General features: G+C 38.1%; 1 non-coding gene across 1 annotated transcript; it reads right to left on the reverse strand.

Moving 5' to 3' along the window:
• Positions 1-14,304: 14,304 nt before the first annotated feature.
• On the reverse strand, positions 14,305-14,454 carry LOC136141610 (small nucleolar RNA SNORA62/SNORA6 family). Its single transcript, XR_010657779.1, has one exon. It is a non-coding gene; the product is annotated as a small nucleolar RNA SNORA62/SNORA6 family (small nucleolar RNA).
• Between the last annotated feature and the right edge of the window lie 11,779 nt (positions 14,455-26,233).

Below are 26,233 nucleotides of genomic sequence, written 5' to 3' on the forward strand. Positions count from 1 at the left end.
TAAATTACACCAATATTGGGCACTTTCCCTCTTTGTAATCTTAAAGACTATAATCTAAAGTATATGCGTATGAATACATATGCAAACATACAGACAAATGTATATATATATATATATATATATACACACACACACACACACACACACACACACATCAAGGTGGGGGACACCTTTGATATATGCAGTGGTTTACATTTTGACCGTATTATCAAAGTACTGAAATAATTTCTGAAGTTTTGAAACAGTGGTGCTGCTGGCAGCTTAATTCCCCTTTATCTACTACTTCTGTCCCAGGCTGTGAAAACAACAGTATTGTTCATGGGTAATTTCCCACTCTTTCCTGCTGCTAACAAAATGGATACTTTCTTTAAGATAGGAAACACACAGTCTGGCATTGCTCACTTCAATTGGCCATGGGTTCCACATGATCAAAGTCACAGCCTGTGGACAAACAGCTCCCATCTCTTTGAAAACAGACTCAGTAGTCTCTAATTCACAGGCTTATATCTACTGAGGTTTCAATACATTTAATTTCACTAAAGTAGGGGCAGCAAATACAGTATATGCCCAAATATAAGTCGACCTTCTGTTTTCCCGCAGTGCAAATCCAAAAAGATGTCAAGCATCAACCTAAGTTATTGAATTAATTAGGTTAAGATTACTTTATCATTCAAATGAAACCTCAAACTCTGCACATCCTTCTTCAAGATCAGTGTCTGTGTGTCATTTAACATGGATCTTTAGAGCACATAATTTTCATTTCCATCAGTCATCTAAATGTCAGAGATTTTGAGCTCCTGTAGGATTATGTCACTTGCTCCCAGTAACCACTCCTATAGTATGCTCTTGTGTTGCTTGTGCTTTTCCATTCTTCCTATTAGCAAGAATTTCTGACCTCCATAAAGTAACTACTTACTCTATTTCTTTTTTAAAAGTCATCTTTAAGAGGCTTGTTTACAATAGCATGTAAGCTTGTAATTGTGAGGAAAGAGCTCCAGGAATAACTGCTAAATTGTGTTAAATTCCCTTGCCTATTTTTCTAATTTTTAACTGATTCTGCCAGTGACCTCTTTAAGCAATCCAAACTAGTATTGATTGAGATCCTTTCCGGCTAGTGTGCAGTACTTTGTTCAAGCTACAGTAATTGAGAAAGTGCTCTATGATGTGAGATGTTTTATTAGGATGCAAATATGAATCCTCCAGTGAGGTGGTAGTGATGTTTCTTGAGGGGAAAGAAAACCTTACCTCATAAGTAAACATTGTTTTCATTGCATAAATGCCAGTACACCCCTTCCCCCTTTGCCTTTGAAGAAGAAAAAAAGTTTTTAATGTTTCATGCAATACTTTTCCTTTGAGGTTGGCCTTTATCTTTCTCAACACTCTTCTATAGACAGCTCATTTTGTAAGCCACTCTTAAGACTTACTCTACTGTGTATATTTATCTGTTTAGCATTTACTCTATGGTAAGCACTGGGATAAATGTTTTTCATTTATTTTTCAAATCTTACTATGTAGGTGCTCACAACAAACTATGAAGCAGGTATTTCTGTTCTCTCCATTTTGCAGAAGAGAACAACTGAGGCTTAGAAAAATTAAGAAACTTGCCAAATATCACACCTAATCAGTGGCAGAGTTGAGCCTCAAATTCAAAATTTTGTGCTTGTATTGAATATAGTATACATAGGCAGTCCTATCACATGTCTACAGAAGAAGTAGTTTTAAACATCACTAGGAAAGAGAAAGATTGTTTAGGAAAGATAGTTAGGAAAGGTATAATTTAATGACCCCTCGTTTCTGCATTTCAAAAATCAAAGGATGACCCTGCAATTTCACTCCTAGGTATTTAAATAAGAGAAGTAAAAACATACATTGACACAAAAACTTATACATAAATGCTCATAACAGCTTTATTCATAATAGCCTCAAACTGGAAATCACCCAAATATCTGCAAATATCCACTAGTGGGTGAATTATTTAGCAAATTGTGTTACAATTCAATGGAGTACTATTCAGAAATAAAAAGGAGAGAACTACTGAAACATGTAACAGCATAGATGAATCTGAGAAACATATTGAACACAAGAAGCAAAGCACAAGAGTATACAATGAATGATTGATTCCTTTTATATGAAGTTCAAGCATAGACAAAACTCACCTATAAGAACAGAAACCAGAGCAGTCATTACCTTGGCTAGAGGTTAGGGTTGACTACAAAGGGGCCCTAAGGGAGCTTCTCAGGATGTTGGGAATATTCTATATTTTTTTTGACATCTTCCTAAATTTTTTTTTTTAATTGGGGTATAGTTGCTTAAGAATGCTGTGTTAGTTTCTGCTGCCCAACGAAGTGAATCAGGTATATGTATACATATATCCCCTCCCTCTTGGACCTCCCTTCCAACCCCATCCCCCATCCCACCCATCTAGGTCACCACAGAGCTCCCTGCACTATACAGAAGCTTCCCACTAGCTGTCTGTTTTACACATGGAAGTGCACATACATCAGTCCCAAACTCCCAGTTCATCCTTCCCCCTGCCCATATCCACACATCTATTCTCTACATCTGTGTCTCTATTCCAGCCCTGCAAATAGGTTCATCTGTACCATTTTTCTAGATTCCACATATATGCGTTACTATACAATATTTGTTTTTCTCTTTCTGACTTACTTCACCCTGTATGACAGTCTCTGGGTCCATCCAGACCTCTACAAATGACTCAGTTTTGTTCATTTTTATAGCTGAGTAATAGTCCATTGTATATATGTACCACATCTTCTTTGTCCATTCATCTATCAATGGACATTTAAGTTGCTTCCATGTACTCACTAGTGTAAATAGTGCTGCAATGAATATTGGGGTGCATGTGTGTTTTTGAACTATGGGTTTTCTCTGGGTATATGCCCAGTAGTGGGATTGCTAGGTCATAAGGTAGTTCTATTTTTAGTTTTTTAAGGAACCTCCATACTGTTCTCCATAGTAGCTGTATCAATTTACATTCCCACCAACAGTGTGAGAGGGTTCCCTTTTCTCCACACCCTCTCCAGCATTTATTGTTTGTAGATTTTTTGATAATGGCCATTGTGACTGGTGTGAGGTGATACCTCATTGCAGTTTTGATCTGCATTTCTCTAATAGTGATGCTGAACATCTTTTCATGTGCCTCTTGGCCATCTGTATGTCTTCTTTGGAGAAATGTCTATTTAGGTCTTCCACCCATTTTTTGATTGGTTTGTTTGTTTTTTTGATATTGAGCTGCATGAGCTGTTTGTATATTTTAGAGATTAATCCCTTGTCAGTTGCTTCATTTGCAAATATTTTCTCCCATTCTGAGAGTTGTCTTTCATCTCATTTATGGTATCTTTTGCTGTGCAAAAGCTTTTAAGTTTCATTATGTCCCATTTGTTTATTTTTGCTAACTGTAACATACATTTACATGAGAAAATTTTATGTAAAATATGTCTCAATAAAATTGATTAAAAATTAAAGAAGGGGGTTTATGATTAAAACTAGGAACATTTGGTCATTAAAAAATAAAGACTGGCTAATTTGAGGACAAAAGTGTTGAGAATTGGAAGTCAATTAACAAAGGCAATAATGAAGAAATGAGAGATATTTGACCTTGAAAATAGATGATTCAAGGGAAGAGGTGGACAGCCTTCAAATATTAGTCACAAGGTTATTTGTAAGAGGCAAGAGGTTTGAACAAGCATTAAACATGGCAGGAGTTGGAGATCTTGGTTCACCATGAGGAAACCTTTGTAACAGTTATATTTGTCCAGTGAAATAGGCTGTCCTATGTGGTGGCAAATTCCAATAGAAGTGCTCAATAGAATTTGGTAAACAATTATAAACAATGATGTTCAGAGATCCTTAAAATGGATGAAAGGGCAAATTAGAAAACCTTTAAATAAATATTCCACCTATAAGATGAAAACCAATTTATTTCCAGGTGTCTGAAAGTCCAGTTCAATTTAAAAAGCACATGTGAGCACATCTAATTGAGGGGCAGCTGTCCATGTGCCAACATTTGGAATGGTTCATTAAGTTAAAATGCATGGAAAATTGGCCTTAATTCTAAGAACGCATTTGGGCCTCCTTATAAATCCAATATGTTTATTTCTTTCTCCCCCCCTTCTATGAAATGCTTCATTTCATCACATTTTATGAAGCTCCTATTAAAGGATGAGAAATGTGTTCCAAGTCATGGGAATACACATATATATACACAAGAATATCAGTGCTAACTTAATTGTGGGGGAGAGGACCACACATATTACAACTACAGCCAAGTATGTACCCAAGGATGTCACACACAAATTGCTCTGGAGGGTCAAAGGCCTGCAAGAACCTAGCTATACATATACTCTGCCCATTGGCTATCTCTACCAAGATATAACAGGGGCCCCTCAAAATCAACATAGTGAAACCCAACTGAATAGCTGCTCCAATCAGCGTTCTCTTCTTGGAGATCTTTAAGGATGGCACTAATCTCTGTGATCTATCGTAGCCCCTCCTTGCCAAAAAATACTTTGATTTGATTTCATATCCTGGCTGGATCAAGTGCTATTTCAGTCTTTCACTTGAAATTCTACACTATGATAGCTCTTATCTGACAGGCTGAGGCCATGATGTGTGGGTTGCAGAAACTTGCAAGAATGTCACTCTCATTATACATTAGAGAACTGGGAAAATGACCACAGGGTGGGTCAAAAATCAATGGGCCCACTGCCTACTGTAAGCCACACTTTGGACAAGACTCCATTTGTTACTCGATCCCCAAGTGACCTCACTTTTAAAAGAAGAAGCTATGAGAGAGATTGGTTCAAGATGGCAGAGTAGAAGGAAGTGCGCTCACTCCCTCTTGCGAGAGCACCGGAATCACAACTAACTGCTGAACAGTCATCGACAGGAAGACACTGGAACTCACCAAAAAAGATACCCCACATCCAAAGACAAAGGAGAAGCTACAGTGAGATGGTAGGAGGGGTGCAATCACAATAAAATCAAATACCATAACTGCTGGGTGAGTGACTCACAAACTGGAGAACACTTATACCACAGAAGTTCACCCACTGGAGTGAAGGTTCTGAGCCCCACATCAGTCTTCCCAACCTGTGGGTCTGGCAACGGGAGGAGGAATTCCTAGGAAATCAGACTTTGAAGGCTAGTAGGATTTGATTGCAGGACTTTGACAGGACTAGGGGAAACAGAGACTCCACTCTTGGAGGGCACACACAAAGTAGTGTGCACATCGGGACCCAGGGGAAGGAGCAGTGACCCCATAGGAGACTGAACCAGACCTACTTGCTAGTGTTGGACGGTCTCCTGCACAGGCAGGGGGTGGCTGTGGCTCACCGTGAGGACAAGGACACTGGCAGCAGAAGTTCTGGGAAGTACTCCTTGGCATGAGCCCTCCCAGAGTCTGCCATTAGCCCCATCAAAGAGCTGGGTAGGCTCGAGTGTTGGGTCACCTCAGACCAAACAACCAACAGGGAGGGAACCCAGCCTCACACATCAGCAGAGAAGTGGATTAAAGTTTTATTGAGCTCTGCCCAGCAGAGCAACACCCAGTTCTACCCACCACCAGTCCCTCCTATCAGGAAACTTTCACAAGTCTCTTAGATAGCCTCATCCACCAGAGGGCAGACAGCAGAAGCAAGAAAAACTACAAGCCTGCAGCCTCTGAAACAAAAACCACATTCACAGAAAGATAGACAAGATGAAAAGGCAGAGGGCTATGTACCAGATGAAGGAATAAGATAAAACCCCAGAAAAACAACTAAACGAAGCGGAGATAGGCAACCTTCCAGAAAAAGAATTTGGAATAATGATAGTGAAGATGATCCAGGATCTCAGAAACAGAATGGAGGCAAGGATCCAGAAGATGCAAGAAATGTTTAACAAAGACCTAGAAGAATTAAAGAACAAACACCTAGAAGAATTAAAGAACAAACAAACAGAGATGAACAATACAATAACTGAAATGAAAAATACACTAGAAAGAATCAATAGCAGAATAACCGAAGCAGAAGAACGGATAAGTGACCTGGAAGACAGAATGGTGGAATTCACTGCTGTGGAACAGAATAAAGAAAAAAGAATGAAAAGAAATGAAGACAGCCTAAGAGACTTCTAGGACAACATTAAATGCAACAACATTCACATTATAGGGATCCCAGTAGGAGAAGACAGAGGGAAATGACCCGAGAAAATATTAGAAGAGATTATAGTCTAAAAATTTCCTAACATGGGAAAGGAAATAGCCACCCAAGTCAAGGAAGAGCAGAGGGTCCCAGGCACGATAAACCCAAGGAGAAACACACAGAGGCATATATAATCAAACTGACAAAAATTAAACACAAAGAAAAATTATTGAAAGCAACAAGGGGAGAACAACAAATAATATACAAGGGAACTCCCATAAGGTTAACAGCTGATTCCTCAGCAGAAACTCTACAAGCCAGGAGGGAGTGACATGATATACTTAAAGTGATAAACGGGAAGAACCTACAACCAAGATTACTCTACCTGTCAATGATCTCATTCAGAATTGATGGAGAAATCAAAAGCTTTACAGACAAGCAAAAGCCAAGAAAATTCAGCACCACCAAACCAGCTCTACAACAAATACTAAAGGAACTTCTCTAAGTGGGAAACACAAGACAAGAAAAGGACCTACAAAAACAAACCCATAACAATTAAGAAAATGGTAATAGGAACATACATATTGATAAGTACCTTAAATGTGAATGGATGAAATGCTTCAAGCAAAAGACACAGGCTTGCTGAATGGATACAAAAACAAGACCCATATATATGCTATCTACAAGAGACCCACTTCAGTCCTAGGGATGCATACAGACTGAAAGTGAAGGTATGGAAAAAGATATTCCATGCAAATGGAAATCAAAAGAGAGCTGGAGTAGCAATACTCATATCAGATAAAATAGACTTTAAAATACAGAATGTTACAAGACACAAGGAAGAACACTACTTAATGATCAAGGGATGAAACTAAGAAAAAGATATAACAATTATAAATATATATGCACCCAACATAGGGGCACCTCAATACATAAGGCAACTGCTAACAACTATAAAAGAGGAAATCGACAGTAACACAATAATAGTTGGGGACTTTAACACCTCACTTTACACCAATGGACAGATCATCCAAACAGAAAATTAATAAGGAAACACAAGCTTTAAATGGCACAATAGAGCAGATAGATTTAACTGATATTTATAGGATATTCCATCCAAAAACAGCAGATTACACTTTCTTCTCAAGTGCACATGGCACATTCTCCAGGATAGATCACATCTTGGGTCACAAATCAACCCTCAGTAGATTTAAGAAAATTGAAATCATATCAAACATCTTTTCTGACCACAGTGCTATGAGATTAGAAATCAGTTACAGGGAAAAAAATGTAAAAAAACACAAACACATGGAGGCTAAACAATACGTTACTAAATAACAAAGAGATCACTGAAGAAATCAAAGAGGAAATCAAAAAATACCTAGAGAGAAATGACAATGAAAACATGACAATCCATAACCTATGGGATGTAGCAAAAGCAGTTCCAAGAGGGAAGTTTATAGCTATACAAGACTACCTCAAGAAACAACAAACATCTCAAATAAACAATCTAACCTTACACCTAAAGGAACTAGAGAAAGAAGAACAAACAAAACCCAAAGTTAGCAGAAGGAAAGATATCATAAAGATCAGAGCAGAAATAAATGAAATAGAAAAAAAGAAAACAACAGCAAAGATTAATAAAACTAAAAGCTGGTTCTTTGAGAAGATAAACAAAATTGATAAACCTTTAGCCAAGCTCATCAAGAAAAAGAGGGAGAGGACTCAAATCAATAAAATTAGAAATGAAAAAGAAGTTACAATAGATACCTCAGAAATACAAAGCATGCTACAAGACTACTACAAGCAACTCTATGCCAATAAAATGGACAACCTGGAAGAAATGGACAAATTCTTACAAAGGTATATAACCTTCCAAGACTGAACCAGGAAAAAATAGAAAATACGAACAGACTAATCACAAGTAATGAAATTGAAACTGTGATTAAAAATCTTCCAACAAACAGTAGTCCAGAACCAGATGACTTCACAGGTGAATTCTATCAAACATTTAGAGACGAGCTAACACTCATCCTTCTCACACTCTTCCAAAAAATTGCAGATGAAGGAACACTCCCAAACTCATTCTATGAGGCCACCATCACCCTGATACCAAAACCAGACAAAGATACTACAAAAAAGAAAATTACAGACCAATATCACTGATGAATATAGATGCAAAACTCCTCAACAAAACATTGGCAAACAGAATGTAACAACACATTAAAAGGATCATATACCATGATCAAGTAGGATGTATCCCAGGGTTGCAAGGATTCTTCAATTTATGCAAATCAATCAATGTGATACACCATATTAACAAATTGAAGAAGAAAAACCATATGATTATCTCAATAGATGCATAAAAAGCTTTTGATTAAATTCTACACCCATTTATGGTAAAAAATTCTCCAGGAAGTGGGCATAGAGGGAACCTACCTCAACATAATAAAGGCCATATGTGACAAACCCACAGCAAACATCATTCTCAATGGTGAAAAACTGAAAGCATTTCCTCTAGAATCAGGAACAAGACAAGGATGTCCACTCTCACCACTCTTGTTCAACATAGTTTTGGAAGTCCTAGCCAAGGCAATCAGAGAAGAAAAAGAAATAAAAGGAATACATTTTGGAAAAGAAGAGGTAAAACTGTCACTGTTTCCAGATGACATGATACTTTACAAGAGAATCCTAAAGATGCCACCAGAAAACTACTAGAGCTAATCAATGAATTCGGTAAAGTTGCAGGATACAAAATTAATGCACAGAAATCTCTTGCATTTCTATACACTAATGATGAAAAATCTGAACGAGAAATTAAGGAATCACTCTCAGTTACCACTGCAACAAAAATAATAAAATACCTAGGAATAAACCTACCTAGGGAGACAAAAGACCTGTACTCAGAAAACTATAAGACATTGATGAAAGAAATTAAAGATGATACCAGCAGATGGAGAGATATATCATGTTCTTGGATTAGAAGAATCAATATTGTGAAAATGACTATACTACCCAAAGCAATCTACAGATTCAGTGCAATCCCTATCAAATTGCCAATGGCATTTTTTACAGAAATAGAACAAAAATTCTTAAAATTTGTATGGAGACACAAAAGAACCCAAATAGCCAAAGCAATCTTGAGGGGAAAAAGACAGAGCTGAAGGAATCAGACTCCTTGACTTCAGACTATACTACAAAGCTACAGTAATCAACACAATATGGTAAAGGCACCAAAAACAGAAATATAGATCAGTGGAACAGGAGAGGAAGCCCAGACATAAACTCACACACCTATGGTCGACTAATCCATGAAAATGGAGGCAAGGATATACAATGGAGAAAAGACAGTCTCTTCAATAAGTGGTGCTGGGAAAACTGGACAGCTACATGTAAAAGAATGAAATTAGAACACTCCCTAACACCATACACAAAAATAAACTCAAAATGGATTAGAAACCTAAATGTAAGACTGGACACTATAAATCTCTTAGAGGAAAACATAGGAAGAACACTTTGACATAAATCACAGCAAGGTCCTTTTTGATCCACCTCCTAGACTAATGGAAATAAAAACAAAAAATAAACAAATGGACCCTAATGAAACTTAAAATCTCTTGCAAAGGAAAAGAAACTACAAACAAGACGAAAAGACAACCCTCAGAATGGGAGAAAATATTTGCAAACAAATCAATGGACAAAGGATTAATCTCCAAAATATATTAACTGCTCTAGCAGCTCAATATTAAAAAAAAAACAACCCAGTGAAAAAATGGGCAGAAGACCTAAATAGACATTTCTCCAAAGAAGACATACAGATGACCAAGATGCACATGAAAAGCTGCTCAACTTCACTAATTATTAGAGAAATGCAAATCAAAATGACAATGAGTTATCACCTCAGACCAGTTAGAATGGGCATCATCAGAAAATCTACAAACAACAAATGCTGGAGAGGGTGTGAAGAAAAGGGAACACTCTTGCACTGTTGGTGGGAATGTAAATTGATACAGCCACTATGGAGAACAGTATGGCGGTTCCTTAAAAAACTGAAAATAGAATTACCATATGACCCAGGAATCCCACTACTGGGCATATACCCTGAGAAAACCATAATTCAAAAAGGAACATGCACCCCAGTATTCATTGCAGCACTATTTACAATAACCAGGTCATGGAAGCAACCTAAATGCCCATCAACAGAGAAATGGATAAAGAAGTTGTGGTACATATATACAATGGAATATTACTCAGCCATAAAGAGGAACGAAATTGGGTCATTTGTAGAGACGTGGATGGATCTAGAGACTGTCATATGGAGTGAAGTATGTCAGAAAGAGAAAAACATATATCGTATATTAACGCATATATGTGGAACCTAGAAAAATGGTACAGATGAACTGGTTTGCAGGGCAGAAATAGAGACACAGATGTAGAGAACAAATGTATGGATACCAAGGGGGGAAAGTGGCGGGTGGGTGGTGGTGATGTGATGAATTGGGAGATTGGGATTGATATATATACACTAATATGTATAATATGGTTAACTAATAAGAACCTGCTGTATAAAAAAATAAATAAAATAAAATTCAAGAAAAGGGCTTCCCTGGTGGCACAGTGGTTGAGAGTCCACCTGCCGATGCAGGGGACGCGGGTTCGTGCCTCGGTCCGGGAGGATCCCACATGCCGAGGATCGGCTGGGCCCATGAGCCATGGCCGCTGAGCCTGCACGGAGCCTGTGCTCCGCAACGGGAGAGGCCACAACAGTGAGAGGCCCGCGTACTGCAAAAGAAAAAAAAAAAAATTAAAAAAAGAGCCAGCATGACACATGAGAAGTCCTCACTAAATGATTGTTATTATTTGTATCTAGGAAAAAAATAAAAGAAGAAGCTATGATCATTCTTTGGTCATAGGTTTCTTTGGAAAGTCTTTAGACCTAGAACCCGTTGACTGAAGAAATGACCAGGTCTCCAGAAGGAAGTACCCTGTAAGGTGACAAGTATATACTGTAATAATGTCCCCCAAAGAAGCCAATGAGCATTTACTCAAGTGACAGTAGACTGAGGGAAAGGGACTGCCCAGACATTTCAAGGACAGATGAGCAAAGGCTCTAAATTGATAATGATGCTCAGAGATTCAAATGATACCCGCCTCCACCCACTTCATGGAAGGAGATTCCTAATTCATCCCCAGTCTTCAGCACCTCCTTCTGTACTGCTTCTTCTAAAATACAAGGCAAACAAAAATGTTTCTCCTTCATCTGTGTTCAATTCTCAAACCACAATATTGAAATTACTGATATGTGAATTTTCATACTAAAAGGCAAGTTCCTCATCCCAGGGAGATCAGTTCATTCTTTCCTCATCCTGAACACGCTTCTTGAATGAATCAAATTGTGAAAAACTGGCAGTCTCCAGAGAAAGTAGAACTGAAAAAAGGATTTTGAAACAAAAGGCAAATAAAAATGACTTTAATTCCAACATAATATATTTTAACCAATTTTTACCCAAAATAGCAATATACTACATAGGTTATACTATATATTTTTAAATGACAGTGCATGATCCTGCTACCCTTGATATAAGATGGTGGATAAGTAGCTTAAGTTCTCCATGAAATTGTTTCCTCATCTGCTAAAAAAAAAAGAAGAGGGGGAAGGGTAGACAGACTCAATTACATGAAAGTTCCCTCCCTCCTCCAAAACACACAACTCTATTTCTCTAAGATGTTAAAGGACTTTCTTGTGAAATGTTCAAAACTTTGTGAAGTCTCCAAAGCAGTGTGATTTTAATGAGTTTTCTTGCACATGGTGTACATCTATATACTTTATTCCCTTATACTTACATGTTGCAGTGAATTTTGTATTACTTTTGAATCTCTTCATATTTGAAACAACCTCTGTGTGAAATCTTGGCTTTTTCAAGTTATCTTGCCATGATGATTCAAAGCAAAGTAATTTTCCTGCCAAGATTTCTCTCTTTGTTATCTCATCTTTTCATCAGAGGCTCCATTCAGTCTGTTATAGAACTGGGGCAGTGCTTAGGGTTACCCCCTTGCATGGAGTATGAAATCATTGGCCATCTTTTCCAACATATTTTCTCACAAAGGCTTGGTATACAGGTTAAGAATCCATATTGATATTATCACTTGGGTATTCAAAGAAATAATTACAAAAATGCTCTTGGAAGACAGGCAGCATGATTCAGCCTTGGAAAAGCAATTTATTTGTCTTTTTTATTTTAAAAAAGCAGATTTGGCATGGGTCCATGATTAATTTAACATTTACTCAACATAGCAATGAAAGGGGGCCTCTTTTATTATACACAAGTTATTACAATCAAGTTGAGAAATGATTGCATATTTAAACATGTGATTATATCATAGTTCATATGCTGAATGTATGAATTACTAATTAAGAGAACTCTAATGCTTAGGGCGTAGCAAATACACTCCAGTAATCTTTTTGTTTCAAATCCTTCAGATGACTTGCTTCCCACTAAATCATAAATCCACAAAATCATTGGACTGGAAGGAAGCACTCCAGCAATTTTCAAAGTGTGCTCTCTGGAACCGTAGGGTTCCCTAAGAATGACTCAAGGGGGCCACAGGAAGGAAAAATAAGGCCAAGTAAGTGAAGTTTCAAGGCGTTTGACCTGCTTCCACTTAAGTAGTTACTTTTTTTAGAGTTTGAAAGCTAGGTGTGCTACTAAAGGAGCTCTATTTGTTTCATTTAGTTGTCTAAATGTAAATTCTTGTGTCACATTCCTTCCACATGATTATCTCATCTCTGCATGAATCATTTAAGTGATAGGACTCCCTCTACTTTTGAGGCTATCAATTCTATTTTCAGACAGGTCTCAGGAGGTCTTTTCTGATTTGAACAATGATATGTATCCCTACAGTGTACGTTCTGTACTTGAGTGAGTTGTTTGGAGATGTACATTGTGTGTAACAGGTTGTGTTATCTAAGGAAGTTGCTCAGAGATGGAGGTTAGTATGCAGGATGTTTATTAGGGTATGTTCTTGGAATTAACACCTATGGAAGAGTGGGAGAGAATAGGGAAGAGGGAGAAATCAAGGTGTGATGCAGGTACAAAACTCACCTTACAAAGAGCTCTGGAGCTAAGGTGAACAACCTCTTTGATCAAGCAAACTCAGAATCCAATTCTACACGTTCTACCCCAACACTTGCTATTATTCCATGCTTGAAGTTTTTTAGGGAATGGTCTTTTGCTTCTCTTACCAGCTTCAGCACATCTAAAGCTGTGCGATGATGCAACTTAACCCTAGTTACAGGTCTAGTGTCAAGGAGGAGATTGAAGAAACATCCTGAAGGACATTTGTCTTTTGGAGGTGAGGTCTCTGAATTGCCTTCAAGGAAGGGGAATGTGCTATCTTTTAAATAGGGAGAGATGTGTCACTTTTGCAGGCTCAGATGATTCAGGGAAATGTGGGAAGTCAAGATTTTCAGATTCTTCAACTTAGATGTCTCCATCTGATTTCTTTTTCCAACTAGGGGTCTGACCTGCGCATAGCAGATTTGCCTTGTATTTTTTTCAAAGAATTTATATATTTTAGAGCAGTTTTAGTTTCACAGAAAAATTAAGAGGAAGGTACAGAGATTTTCCACATACCTCTTACCCCAAGGCATGCATATTTCCTCCCCATCAACATTTCCCACCAGAGTGGTGCATTTGTTACAACTGATGAAGCTATATTGACACATCATTATCACCCTAAGTCCATTGCTTACATTAGGGTTCATCTTGGTACTGTACATTCTATGGGTTTGGAGAAGTGTACAGTGACATGTATCCCTCATTATAGCATTGTACACAATAATTTCACTCTCTTAAGAATCCTCTGTGCCCTGCCTATTTATCTCTCCTTATCCCTGGCCCCTGGCAACCACTGATCTTTTTACCATCTCCATAGTTTTGCACCAACCAATTAATGAGAGTTCTGTTGTTCCACATCCCTGTCAGCATATAGTATCGACAGTGTTTGTTTTATATTACTGGCCATTCTAATAGGTGTGTAGTAGTATCTCTTTGTTTTAATTTTCAATTTCTTAATATATATGATGTGGAGCATTTTTTCATATCTTTTTTGGTGAGGTATCTGTTAAGGGATCTTTGGCCCATTTTTTTTTTTTTTTTACATTTGTAGCAAGTATTACTATGAAATTCCACTCATTGGGCCAGAGATCCTTGTGATGTTAGTGAAAAACTTGCCCCTCATGTAGCACACTACCTACACTTGTGAGTTCATCGGCCAGTGGCCTCAACTCCAAGCTCTAACAATGTGCAGTTTGGCCCATTTTTTAATCAGGTTATTTGTTTTCTTATTGTTGAGTTTTTGGGTATATTTTGGATAGCAGTCCTTTATCACGTGTATCTTCTGCAAAAACATTTTCTCAAATCTGTGTCTTATCTTCTCATTTTCTTGACATTGGCATTTGCAGAGCAGAAAATTTTATTTTAATGAAGTTCAGCTTATCAACTATTTCTTTCAAGGATCATGTATTTAGTATTGTATCTAAAAAAATCAACACCATACCCAAGGTCATCTAGGTTTTCTCTTCTAGGAATTTTACCATTTTGTATCTTACATTTAGGTCTATGATTCATTTTGAGTTAATTTTTATGAAGGGTGTGAGTTCTGTGTCTAAATTCTTTTTTTTTTTTTTTCTGCATGTGGATTTCCAGTTGTTTCAGCACTGTTGAAAGACTGTCTTTGCTTCATTGGGCTGATTTTAAGTAAACCTGCTGAATAAATCCTGGTCCCCTTATGTGTTGCTTAACTCTGCTGTTTTACTTTAGGAGATGAAGACCTCTTTGTATGTTGCCAAGGATGCCTTCTGGCTTCCAAACAGACTTTCAGTTACCCATTAATCACTCTCAGCCTTTGCTGTATTTGTTTAGAAAGAGAAAGGATCCTACCTTCTTCTATTGTCCTTGTAGTTATTATATCCCCCATTTTAATCAAAGGGCCAACACACTGCATTCTTTTCTACCAGTATACAATCCCAATTCACCATTTGTAGAAATTTAACAATTGGTCCATCACTTTGTGCCAGGTGCTATCTGTGTTCTGCTTACTACCAGTAAGTGCTTATTGCCAAACAGGCAGCTAAGGCTCTACATCCAAAATGCCACCTTATCAACTGCTATCTCAGACCACCACTGGCACCAACTTTGCAGGTTTGCTTCTCTGGGAAGCTGATTTGTGTTCAGGAGTGCTCTTGGCATCAACACCTGTGAAAGGGAGGGGAAGGAAACAGGATTGGGCAGAGGGAGAAGTCAAGCTGAAATGCCGGCCCAATGACAAACGTGACCAATCTTATTAGATTTTCTGTAGTTAAAATGGCCCATCAGAGGGCTTCCCTGGTGGCGCAGTGGTTGAGAGTCCGCCTGCCGATGCAGGGGACACGGGTTCGTGCCCCGGTCCGGGAGGATCCCACATGCCATAGAGCAGTTGGGCCCGTGAGCCATGGCCCCTGAGCCTGCGCGTGCGGAGCTCCGCAACGGGAGAGGCCACAGCAGTGAGAGGCCCGCGTACCGCAAAAAAAAAAAAAGAGAAAAAAGAAAAAGAAAATGGCCCATCAGAGTTGTCCCACATTGGTCTGAAATAGACTAGCCTTTATAGTCCCACTTCAGTGAGTCTTTGGTTGTGAGCCACCCCAGGACCATGGGCAAAGTAGCTCTCATTAGACATTATGTTTGTTGCTTCATCTCATTTAGTCCTCACATTAAGAGTAAAAATTTGCTTTTTTTTTTCATCTATTCATTTATTCAAAAACCTTAAATTTGTGAATCCATTTTATATAGAAAATTAATCCATTTGAGAGAGAAAAATAACCCATTTTCAGCTTACAACTTCTGAAAGGAGTTGACAGTTCAGCTGAGTCTTGAAGGACAGGAAGCAACACAACATCGCCACCATCTCTGCACAAATATTGAACATATACCTCAAGCTTCACATGTTCAAATTGAATCCCTTCCCCTTCCTCATCCCAGTGATGACTCTGCCTACCAATTTCTCAGGCTAAAATCTTTGGAATGACTCTTGACTCCCATCATTCTTACCTGCCCCACATCTAATCCTTCAGGAATCATGTTAGCTCTACCTTCTAAATACAGCAGGAATCCAGCCACCTCTCACCATATCCAATGCCATCACCTCGGTCTGGGGCACCAGTATTTCTCACCTGGATTACTACAGGTCTCCCTGATTCTATCCCTGATTGCCCTTAATCTATTCCCAATACATCAACTAAAGTGATGACTTTATGGTCAAAATTCTGTACCCGCTTCCTGTTTCACCTAGAGCACAAATTAAAACCCTCCCCATGAAATGTAGGCTGCCTTAAACAGCATCTTCTCTGATTTGAATAGATAGCCTCATTACAATCAGTGATAGAATAAGCCTCAATGAACTGTCTGAAATTTCTCTTTATGAATTTACAATGGTCATGCTGAACCTGAACACTCACACATTTATCCACTCAGCAAGCACCTTTTGATCCCATACTATCCATGTATTGTTGGTGGAGACAGAGATTTGGAACATGTTAAAAAGAAAGCTACTATGGCATAGAACTTGAAATGCCACTTCAATTACTGTGCGAATTCTAATGATGCCAAGAAACCCACTCTCAGCTAAAGGGTCCTATGTGTGATCAATCTAAAATGTGGTCATATATACACTACCAAATGTAAAATAGATAGCTAGTGGGAATCAGCCACATAGCACAGGGAGATCAGCTCAGTGCTTTGTGACCACCTAGAGGGGTGGGATAGGGAGAGTGGGAAGGAGACACAAGAGGGAGGAGATATGGGGATATATGTATATGCATAGCTGATTGATTTCGTTGTAAAGCAGAAACTAACACACCATTGTAAAGCAATTATACTCCAATAAAGATGTTTAAAAAAAAACACTCCCCATGGCCTGGAAGGCCCAAATGATCTACCTTCCATTATCTGTGTGTCCTCATTGTCTGATACTCTTGTGCTTGTTCACTCTACTTCCAGCACACTTGTTAGTATATCACATATTTGGATCAGCAGTGAGAAATGAAACCAATGCTGGATGGAGCAGAGCAGAAAGGGCTTTGTATGATGTAGCAAAATGACTGGACATTTTTCTCTTTAAAAGTAGTGGAAAGCCTTTGAAGTATTTCAAACAAAAAAGTAAAATAATTAGGAGTTTATTTGTTTTATAGTGACTGTTTCTTTTTCCTTTCTAAATTTTATTTATTTATTTGTTTGTTTATTTATTTATGGCTGCGTTGGGTCTTCGTTGCTGCATGCAGGCTTTCTCTAGTTGCATCAAGCAGGGGCTACTCTTTGTTGTGGTGCATGGGCTTCTCATTGTAGTGGCTTCTCATTGTGGAGCACAGGCTCTAGGCACACAGGCTTCAGTAGTTGTGGCACATGAGCTCATTAGTTGTGGCTCATGGGCTCTAGAGCGCAGGCTCAGTAGTTGTGCCTCATAGGCTTAGTTGCTCCATGGCATGTGGGATCTTCTCGGACCAGGGATTGAACCCATGTCCCCTGCAGTGGCAGGCAAATTCTTAACCACTGCACCACCAGGGAAGTCCCTAGAAGTTTGTTTTGAAAAGATAAGCTAATAGCTTGTATCGAAGATGTACTAAGGGAATGAAACACAGGAGACAAGAAGGATAGATAGAGGTGTTGCAATAACACAGCTGAGAGAAACTAAAAACCAGAAAAAGAGGACCAGCAGCAGAGACAGGAGGAGACAATCAGAGTGCAAAGTGGTCAGAGCTTGAGAGATACTTAGAGTGACATAATTGGACGCCCTTTAAGTAATTGAATGATTTGTATAAAAGATGAGTAAGAGGGATTTCCAGGATCCTGGATAGCACAAATGAGAGGATGTGGGCACCATTCATTAAGATAACCAATAAAGGAAAAGAAACAAATTACAGAGCAAGATGCTTTCTATTGAGGATGTATTGAGTTGAATGTACCAGCTTTTCCTGCAAGTGAGATATTTTGGAAAGAAGTTAATCAGATAGTTGAAGTTATAGAACTGAAATTCAGGAGATAGATCAAAGCTGGGCATATAGATATTGGGAGTCAGCTTAGAATGACAATTGAAATACTAAGGAGAGGCTTGGTTATGTCAATATTTAGGTAGAAGTAGAGGTAGCAGGTCACTCATTCAAAATTGACAAGAAGCTGTTGAAGTTTGGAGTGTAGTTGGCTCACCTTTTGACCTTTCCAGGTTATTACCAGTAGAGAAAAGATACAAGGAGCTATCTGGGGATCAACATTATTTATGTCCCAATAAAGCTTAAAACAACTTCTAAGAAAAGTTGGGTTTTCGTAAAACCCTACCAGTGAATGTATCTTGCAAGCTATATTGCCCATGCTACCATGCTAATGGCTTCAGGTTGTATTTGGTCAATGGATAATACTGGTGGAAGATTGAGGGGGTGGGATGAAAGAAAGAAGCAGAATTTTCTTCCTCCTTCTCTATGCTGGGGGGAATTTTAAGATAATGCTGAGTATTCTCAGTGGTCTAGCTCATGAGTAGCCCTTTTTCCATGGAGTGAAGCAGCCCTCTCTCTGATTCTAGCTCGCACCAAATAGGCACAGCTCCTGGGTTCTATTAACACTTTTCAGCTCTTCCATCACTGTGTAACCCACTAAGTCTGTATGTATTAAGCTATATTAAATTTTGAATTACCTAGAGTAGTTTTCTTAACTTGATATGATGCTGACTCATATGTTTGAAAAACATATCTGCAAACTAAAGACAAAAATGTAAAGGCCTCCTGCCATCCCTCTGTCTCAGAGAGTAATCCCCAAATAACAAAGGGGCACATTTTGACTATCTTGCAGCCCTGATCCATCATACGTCTCAGTAGAAAAGTGAGAAACTGGGAGAAGGCTGTGGAGAGAACAGGTCTATTTCCCACCTGAAGACTAGGGGCTTAAGTTGAGTCAATGATATCTGTGGGCAGAGAAAGAAAGACACAAACTTTTTTTTTTTTGAATTTTATTTTATTTACTTTTTTATACAGTAGGTTCTTATTAGTCATTAATTTTATACACATCAGTGTATACATGTCAGTCCCAATCACCCATTTCATCACACCACCACCCCCACTACCCTGCGGCTTTCCCCCCTTGGTGTCCATACGTTTGTTCTCTACATCTGTGTCTCAACTTCTGCCCTGCAAATCGGTTCATCTGTACCATTTTTCTAGGTTCCACATACATGTGTTAATATACGATATTTGTTTTTCTCTTTCTGACTTACTTCACTCCGTATGACAGTCCCTAGATCCATCCACATCTCAGCAAATGACCCAATTTTGTTCCTTTTTATGGCTGAGTAATATTCCATTGTATATATGTACCACATCTTCTCTATCCATTCGTCTGTCGATGGGCATTTAGGTTGCTTCCATGACCTGGCTATTGTAAATAGTGCTGCAATGAACATTGAGGTGCATGTGTCTTTGTGAATTATGGTTTTCTCTGGGTATATGCCCAGTAGTGGGATTGCTGGGTCATATGGTAATTCTATTTTTAGTTTTTTAAGGAACCTCCATACTGTTCTCCATAGTGGCTGTATCAATTTACATTCCCACCAGCAGTGCGAGAGGGTTCCCTTTTCTCCATACCCTCTCCAGCATTTGTTGTTTGTAGATTTTCTGATGATGCCCATTCTAACTGGTGTGAGGTGATACCTCACTGTCGTTTTGATTAGCATTTCTCTAATAATTAGTGATGTTGAGCAGCTTTATGTGTGCTTCTTGCCCATCTGTATGTCTTCTTTGGAGAAATATCTATTTTAGTCTTTGGCCCATTTTTTCACTGGGTTGTTTGTTTTTTTAATATTGAGCTGCATGAGCTTTATATATATTTTGGAGATTCATCCTTTGTCCGCTAATTTGTTTGCAAATATTTTCTCCCATTCTGAGCTTTGTCTTTTCATCTTGTTTATGGTTTCCTTTGCTGTGCAAAAGCTTTGAAGTTTCATTAGGTCACATTTGTTTATTTTTGTTTTTATTTCCATTACTCTAGGAGGTGGATCAAAAAAGATCTTGCTGTGATTTATGCCAAAGAGTGTTCTTCCTATGTTCTCCTCTAAGAGTTTCATAGTGCCTGGTCTTACATTTAGGTCTCTAATCAATTTTGAGTTTATTTTTGGGTATGGTGTTAGGGAGTGTTCTAATTTCATTCTTTTACATGTAGCTGTCCAGTTGTCCCAGCAGCACTTATGGAAGAGACTGTCTTTTCTCCATTGTATATCCTTGACTTCTTTCTCATAGATTAGTTGACCATAGGTGTGTGGCTTTATCTCTGGGCTTTCTATCTTGTTCCATTGATCTGTGTTTCTGTTTTTGTGCCAGTACCATATTGTCTTGATTACTATAGCTTTGTACTATAGTCTGAAGTCAGGGAGTCTGATTCCTCCAACTCCATTTTTTTCCCTTAAGACTGCTTTGACTATTTGGGATCTTTTGTGTCTCCAGACAAATTTTAAGACTTTTTGTTCTAGTTCTGTAAAAAATGCCATTGGTAATTTGATAAGAATTGCATTGAATCTGTAGATTGCTTTGGGTAGTATAGTCATTTTCATAGTATTGATTCTTCAATCCAAGAACATGGTATATCTCTCCATCTGCTGGTATCATCTTTGATTTATTTCATGAGTGTCTTATAGTTTTCTGCAAACAGGTCTTTTGGCTCCCTAGGTAGGTTTATTCCTAGGTATTTTATTATTTTTGTTGCAATGGTGAATGGGATTGTTTCCTTAATTTCTCGTTCAGATTTTTCATCATTAGTGTATAGGAATACAAGAGATTTCTGTGCATTAATTTTGTATCCTGTAACTTTACCAAATTCATTGATTAGCTCTAGTAGTTTTCTAGTGGCATCTTTAGGATTCTCTGTGTATAGTATCAGGTCAACTGCAAACAGTGACAGTTTTACTTCTTCTTTTCCAAACTGAATTCCTTTTATTTCTTTTTCTTCTCTGATTGCCGTGGTTAGGACTTCCAAAACTATGTTGAATAAGAGTGGTGAGAGTGGACATCCTTGTCTTGTTCCTGATCTTAGAGGAAATGCTTTCAGTTTTCACCATGGAGAATGATGTTTGCTGTGTGTTTGTCGTATATGGCCTTTATTATGTTGAGGTGGGTTCCCTCTATGCCCACTTTCTGGAGAGTTTTTATCATAAATTGGTGTTGAATTTTGTCAAAAGCTTTTTCTGCATCTATTGAGATGATCTTATGGTTTTTCTTCTTCAATTTGTTAATATGGTGTATCACATTGATAGATTTGCATAAATTGAAGAATCCTTGCATCCTTGGGATACATCCTACTTGATCATGGTGTATGAGCCTTTTAATGTGTTTTTGGATTCTGTTTGCTAGTATTTTGTTGAGGATTTTTGCATCTATATTCATCAGTGATATTTGTCTGTAATTTTCTTTCTTTGTAATATCTTTGTCTGGTTTTGGTATCAGGGTGATGGTGGGCTCATAGAATGAGTTTGGGAGTGTTCCTTCATCTGCAATTTTTTGGAAGAGTGTGAGAAGGATGGATGTTAACTCTCTCTACATGTTTGATAGAATTCACCTGTGAAGCCATCTGCTCCTGGACCTCTGTTTGTTGGAAGATTTTTTTTTTTTGCTGTACATGGACCTCTCACTGTTGTGGTCTCTCCCGTTGTGGAGCACAGGCTCCAGACAACGCAGGCTCAGCAGCCATGGCTCACGGGCCCAGCCGCTCCGTGGCATGTGGGATCTTCCCAGACCGGGGCATGAACCTATGTCCCCTGCTTTGGCAGGTGGACTCTCAACCACTGCACCACCAGGGAAGCCCCTGTTGGAAGGTTTTTAATCACAGTTCAATTTCATGATTGTTCTGTTCATTCTTTCTGTTTCTTCCTGGTTCAATCTTGGAAGGTTATACCTTTGTAAGAATTTGTCCATTTCTTCCAGGTTGTCCATTTTATTGGCATAGAGTTCCTTGTAGTAGTCTCTTAGGATGCTTTGTATTCATGCAGTGTCTGTTGTAACGTCTCCTTTTTCATTTCTAATTTTACTGATTTGAGTCCTCTCCCTCTTTTTCTTGATGAGTCTGGCTAATGGTTTATCAATTCTGTTTATCTTCTCAAAGAACCAGCTTTTAGTTTTATTAATCTTTGCTGTTGTTTTCTTTTTTTCTATTTCACTTATTTGTGCTCTGATCTTTATGATTTCTTTCCTTCTGCTAACTTTGGGTTTTGTTTGTTCTTCTTTCCCTAGTTCCTTTAGGTGTAAGGTTAGATTGTTTATTTGAGATTTTTCTTGTTTCTTGAGGTATTCTTGTATAGCTATAAACTTCCCTCTTGGAACTGCTTTTGCTACATCCCATAGGTTATGGATTGTCGTGTTTTCATTGTCATTTCTCTCTAGGTATTTTTTGATTTCCTCTTTGATTTCTTCAGTGATCTCTTGGTTATTTAGTAATGTAATGTTTAGCCTCCATGTGTTTGTGTTTTTTACATTTTTTCCCCTGTAATTGATTTCTAATCTCATAGCACTGTGGTCAGAAAAGATGCTTGATATGATTTCAATTTTCTTAAATTTATTGAGGCTTGATATGTGACCCAAGATGTGATCTATCCTGGAGAATGTTCCATGCACACTTGAGAAGAAAGTGTAATCTGCTGTTTTTGGATGGAATGTCCTATAAATATCAATTAAATTTATCTGGTCTGTTGTGTCATTTAAACCTTCTGTTTCCTTATTTATTTTCTGTTTAGATGATCTGTCCATTGGTGTAAGTGAGGTGTTAAAGTCCCCAACTATTATTGTGTTACTGTCAACTTCCCCTTTTATAGCTGTTAACAGTTGCCTTATGTATTGAGGTGCTCCTATGTTGGGTGCATATATATTTATAGTTGTTATATCTTCCTCTTGGTTTCATCCCTTGATCATTAAGTAGTGTTCTTCCTTGTGTCTTGTAACATTCTGTATTTTAAAGTCTATTTTATCTGATCTGAGTATTGCTACTCCAGCTTTCTTTTGATTTCCGTTTGCATGGAATATCTTTTTCCATTCCCTCACTGTTTGCGTCCCTAGGTCTGAAGTGGGTCTCTTGTAGACAGCATATATATGAGTCTTGTTTTAGTATCCATTCAGCCAGTCTGTGTCTTGTGGTTGGAGCATTAAATCCATTTACATTTACGGTACTTATCTATGTGTATGTTCCTATTACCATTTTCTTAATTGTTTTGGGTTTGTTATTTTAGGTCTTTTCCGTCTCTTTTGTTTCCTGCCTGGAGAAGTTCCTTTAGCATTTGTTGTAAAGCTGGTTTGGTGGTGCTGAATTCTCTTAGCTTTTGCTTGTTTGTAAAGCTTTTGATTTCTCCATCGAAGCTGAATGAGATCCTTGCTGGGTAGAGTAATCTTGGTTGTAGGTTCTTCCCTTTTATCACTTTAAGTATATCCTGCCACTCCCTTCTGGCTTGTAGAGTTTCTGCTGAGAAATAAGCTGTTAACCTTACGGAAGTTCCTTCGTATGTTATTTGTCGGTTTTCCCTTGCTGCTTTCAATAATTTTTCTTCGTCTTTAATTTTTGCCAATTTGATTACTATGTGTCTTGGCGTGTTTCTCCTTGGGTTTATCCTGCCTGGGACTCACTGCAGTTACTGTACTTGGGTGGCCATTTCCTTTCCCATGTTAGGGAAGTTTTCGACTATAATCTCTTCAAATATCTTCTCGGGTACTTCCTCTCTCTCTTCTCCTTCTGGGACCCCTATAATGCAAATGTTGTTGCGTTTAATATTGTCCCAGAGGTCCCTTAGGCTGTCCTCATTTCTTTTCATTCTTTTTTCTTTATTCTGTTCCACGGCAGTGAATTCCACCATTCTGTCTTCCAGATCACTTATCCCTTCTTTTGCCTCAGTTATTGTGCTATTGATTCCTTCTAGTGTAGTATTCATTTCAGTTATTGTATTGTTCATCTCTGTTTGTTTGTTCTTTAATTCTTCTAGGTCTGTGTTAAACATTTCTTGCATCTTCTCGATTTTGGCCTCCATTTTTTTTCGAGGTCCTGGATCATCTTCACTATCATTATTCTGAAATCTTTTTCTGGAAGGTTGCCCATCTCCACTTCATTTAGTTGTTTTTCTGGGGTTTTGTATTGTTCCTTCACCTGGTACATAGCCCTTTGCCTTTTCATTTTGTCTATCTTTCTGTGAATGTGGTTTTTGTTCCACCGGCTGCAGGATTGTAGTTCTTCTTGCTTCTTCTGTCTGCCCTTTGGTGGTCCACAAAATTTTTATAGGCCAGGAAATTACCCTCTGGTAAACAAAATCCAGTGTCTCAGCCATCTCACCAATCAGATAAGGCAACCCCAATGTAAGTAGATTAGTGTGGTGGACTGAATCATAGGGAAAGGGGAGCACTTGTATGCTCACTCTCACCACACCATCTTCGAAGTAATAGAGGGCTAACACCTTCCCTCTATTGAAAGGTGTGGTCTGGAAAATTAATTCCTTCCTGCAAGTAACCAGGAAGCCAGGAAAACTGGTGTGGTTGAGTCCAAAGAAAAAGTAAACTTCAATAAGAGAGAAAGATCAATAAGATTAAATGTTCCAGAAACCTCAAATTAAGATAGCAATTGAAAATTAGTTATTAGATTCACCAACTAGGAGGGCTTTGATGAGTTTTAATGAGCAGCTTCAGCGATATAATGGAGGCATTGACCAGACTTCAGTGACTTGGGGATTGAGTAGTGAGGAAGTGATGCCAATGTGACTGGGCAGTTCTTTCAAGAAGTTTAACAGGGAGGGTATACAAGGGTGAACAAACGAATGGAAAGAAGAATAGTTTTTTTTTTTTAATTAAAAGTACTTGTACGTGTTTATATGCTGATAAGAAAGAGCCCACAAAGAGAAAAAGACTGAAAATAGAGGAAAAAGAGAATTTATTAATGAAGCAAGATCACTCAAGGGCCAAGAGAAAATAGGATGGAAAATATAGTAGATAGATGAATCATGGAAGAAAGAAACTTCTTTCTTGTCTTGAAACGATACAGTGAGAATTAGAGATAAGTATAGATGCACATAAATTTGTTGAATTCATTTAAACATCTTAATCATTTTCCTTTTAAAATTAATTCAGTACATATTATTGCTAGTCAAAGATCTTGATTAGTATTCAAAATAAAAAACTAAAAGGTACCATTAATAATGTTTTCTCACTAATTTGACATAATTACAGCCAAAGGACAAATATTCCCAATGTCCTCTGGTGGATGAAGCCATGTCCCATTATTGCTTCCCTTACCTTGCATGTCTCCATCATTTCTGCCAAGGATGGTTGTCCTCTAACAATGTAGAACAAAGAAATTGTTTCATTGGCACATATATTAAACCAGCAATTTTCCATGATATGCATATTATGGAATTACATGAAAAAACTATTTCATGAGATAAACAATATTAAATATTTTACTGCAAAACACATTGCATTTCTTATTATTGATTGTCTCAGGTGCAATGTTCTCCAGCACTACCACTGCACTGTAGAAGAGTCTTATTAATGGCAATCACACAGGACAGGAAGCATGTCTCTGTAGTGAATTCATGCACATTGTCCCACTTCTACCTTCTGCAGTCTTTCTATGTGAAAACAATCCCAGTGATGTGAGCAACCCCAGCTGTATTCCACTGGGTCTTAAACTCATTTCTAGGGATGCTGTAAAAGTGCTTACATGTAATGACTCTGGTCACTTGGTCCAGTCTTGTCAACCACCAAATTGGAAGGGATGACCTGAGCATAAAGGTTCTGCACCCGTTATCAGAACCCCTTCTCTTCCCTACATTCTATTTCCAGTATATCTATAAAGCTATTTATTAAATGGAAAACATCCCAAGAAGGATGACACTCTTGGAAACAGCAAACACTGAAGCTGTGACAATGTATTTTCATGCTAACTTCTTCCGTCAAAAATCTTAGTGAAGATACTGTCATAACTTTATGACTAGCTTGATCTGCTAGTTGGCCACGTGGCTTTAAAATATCAACATTGAAAGACTCCTTTTTATAA

The sequence above is a fragment of the Phocoena phocoena genome, chromosome 20 (genome assembly GCF_963924675.1).
Source record: "Phocoena phocoena chromosome 20, mPhoPho1.1, whole genome shotgun sequence".
Taxonomy (NCBI): Eukaryota; Metazoa; Chordata; class Mammalia; order Artiodactyla; family Phocoenidae; genus Phocoena; species Phocoena phocoena.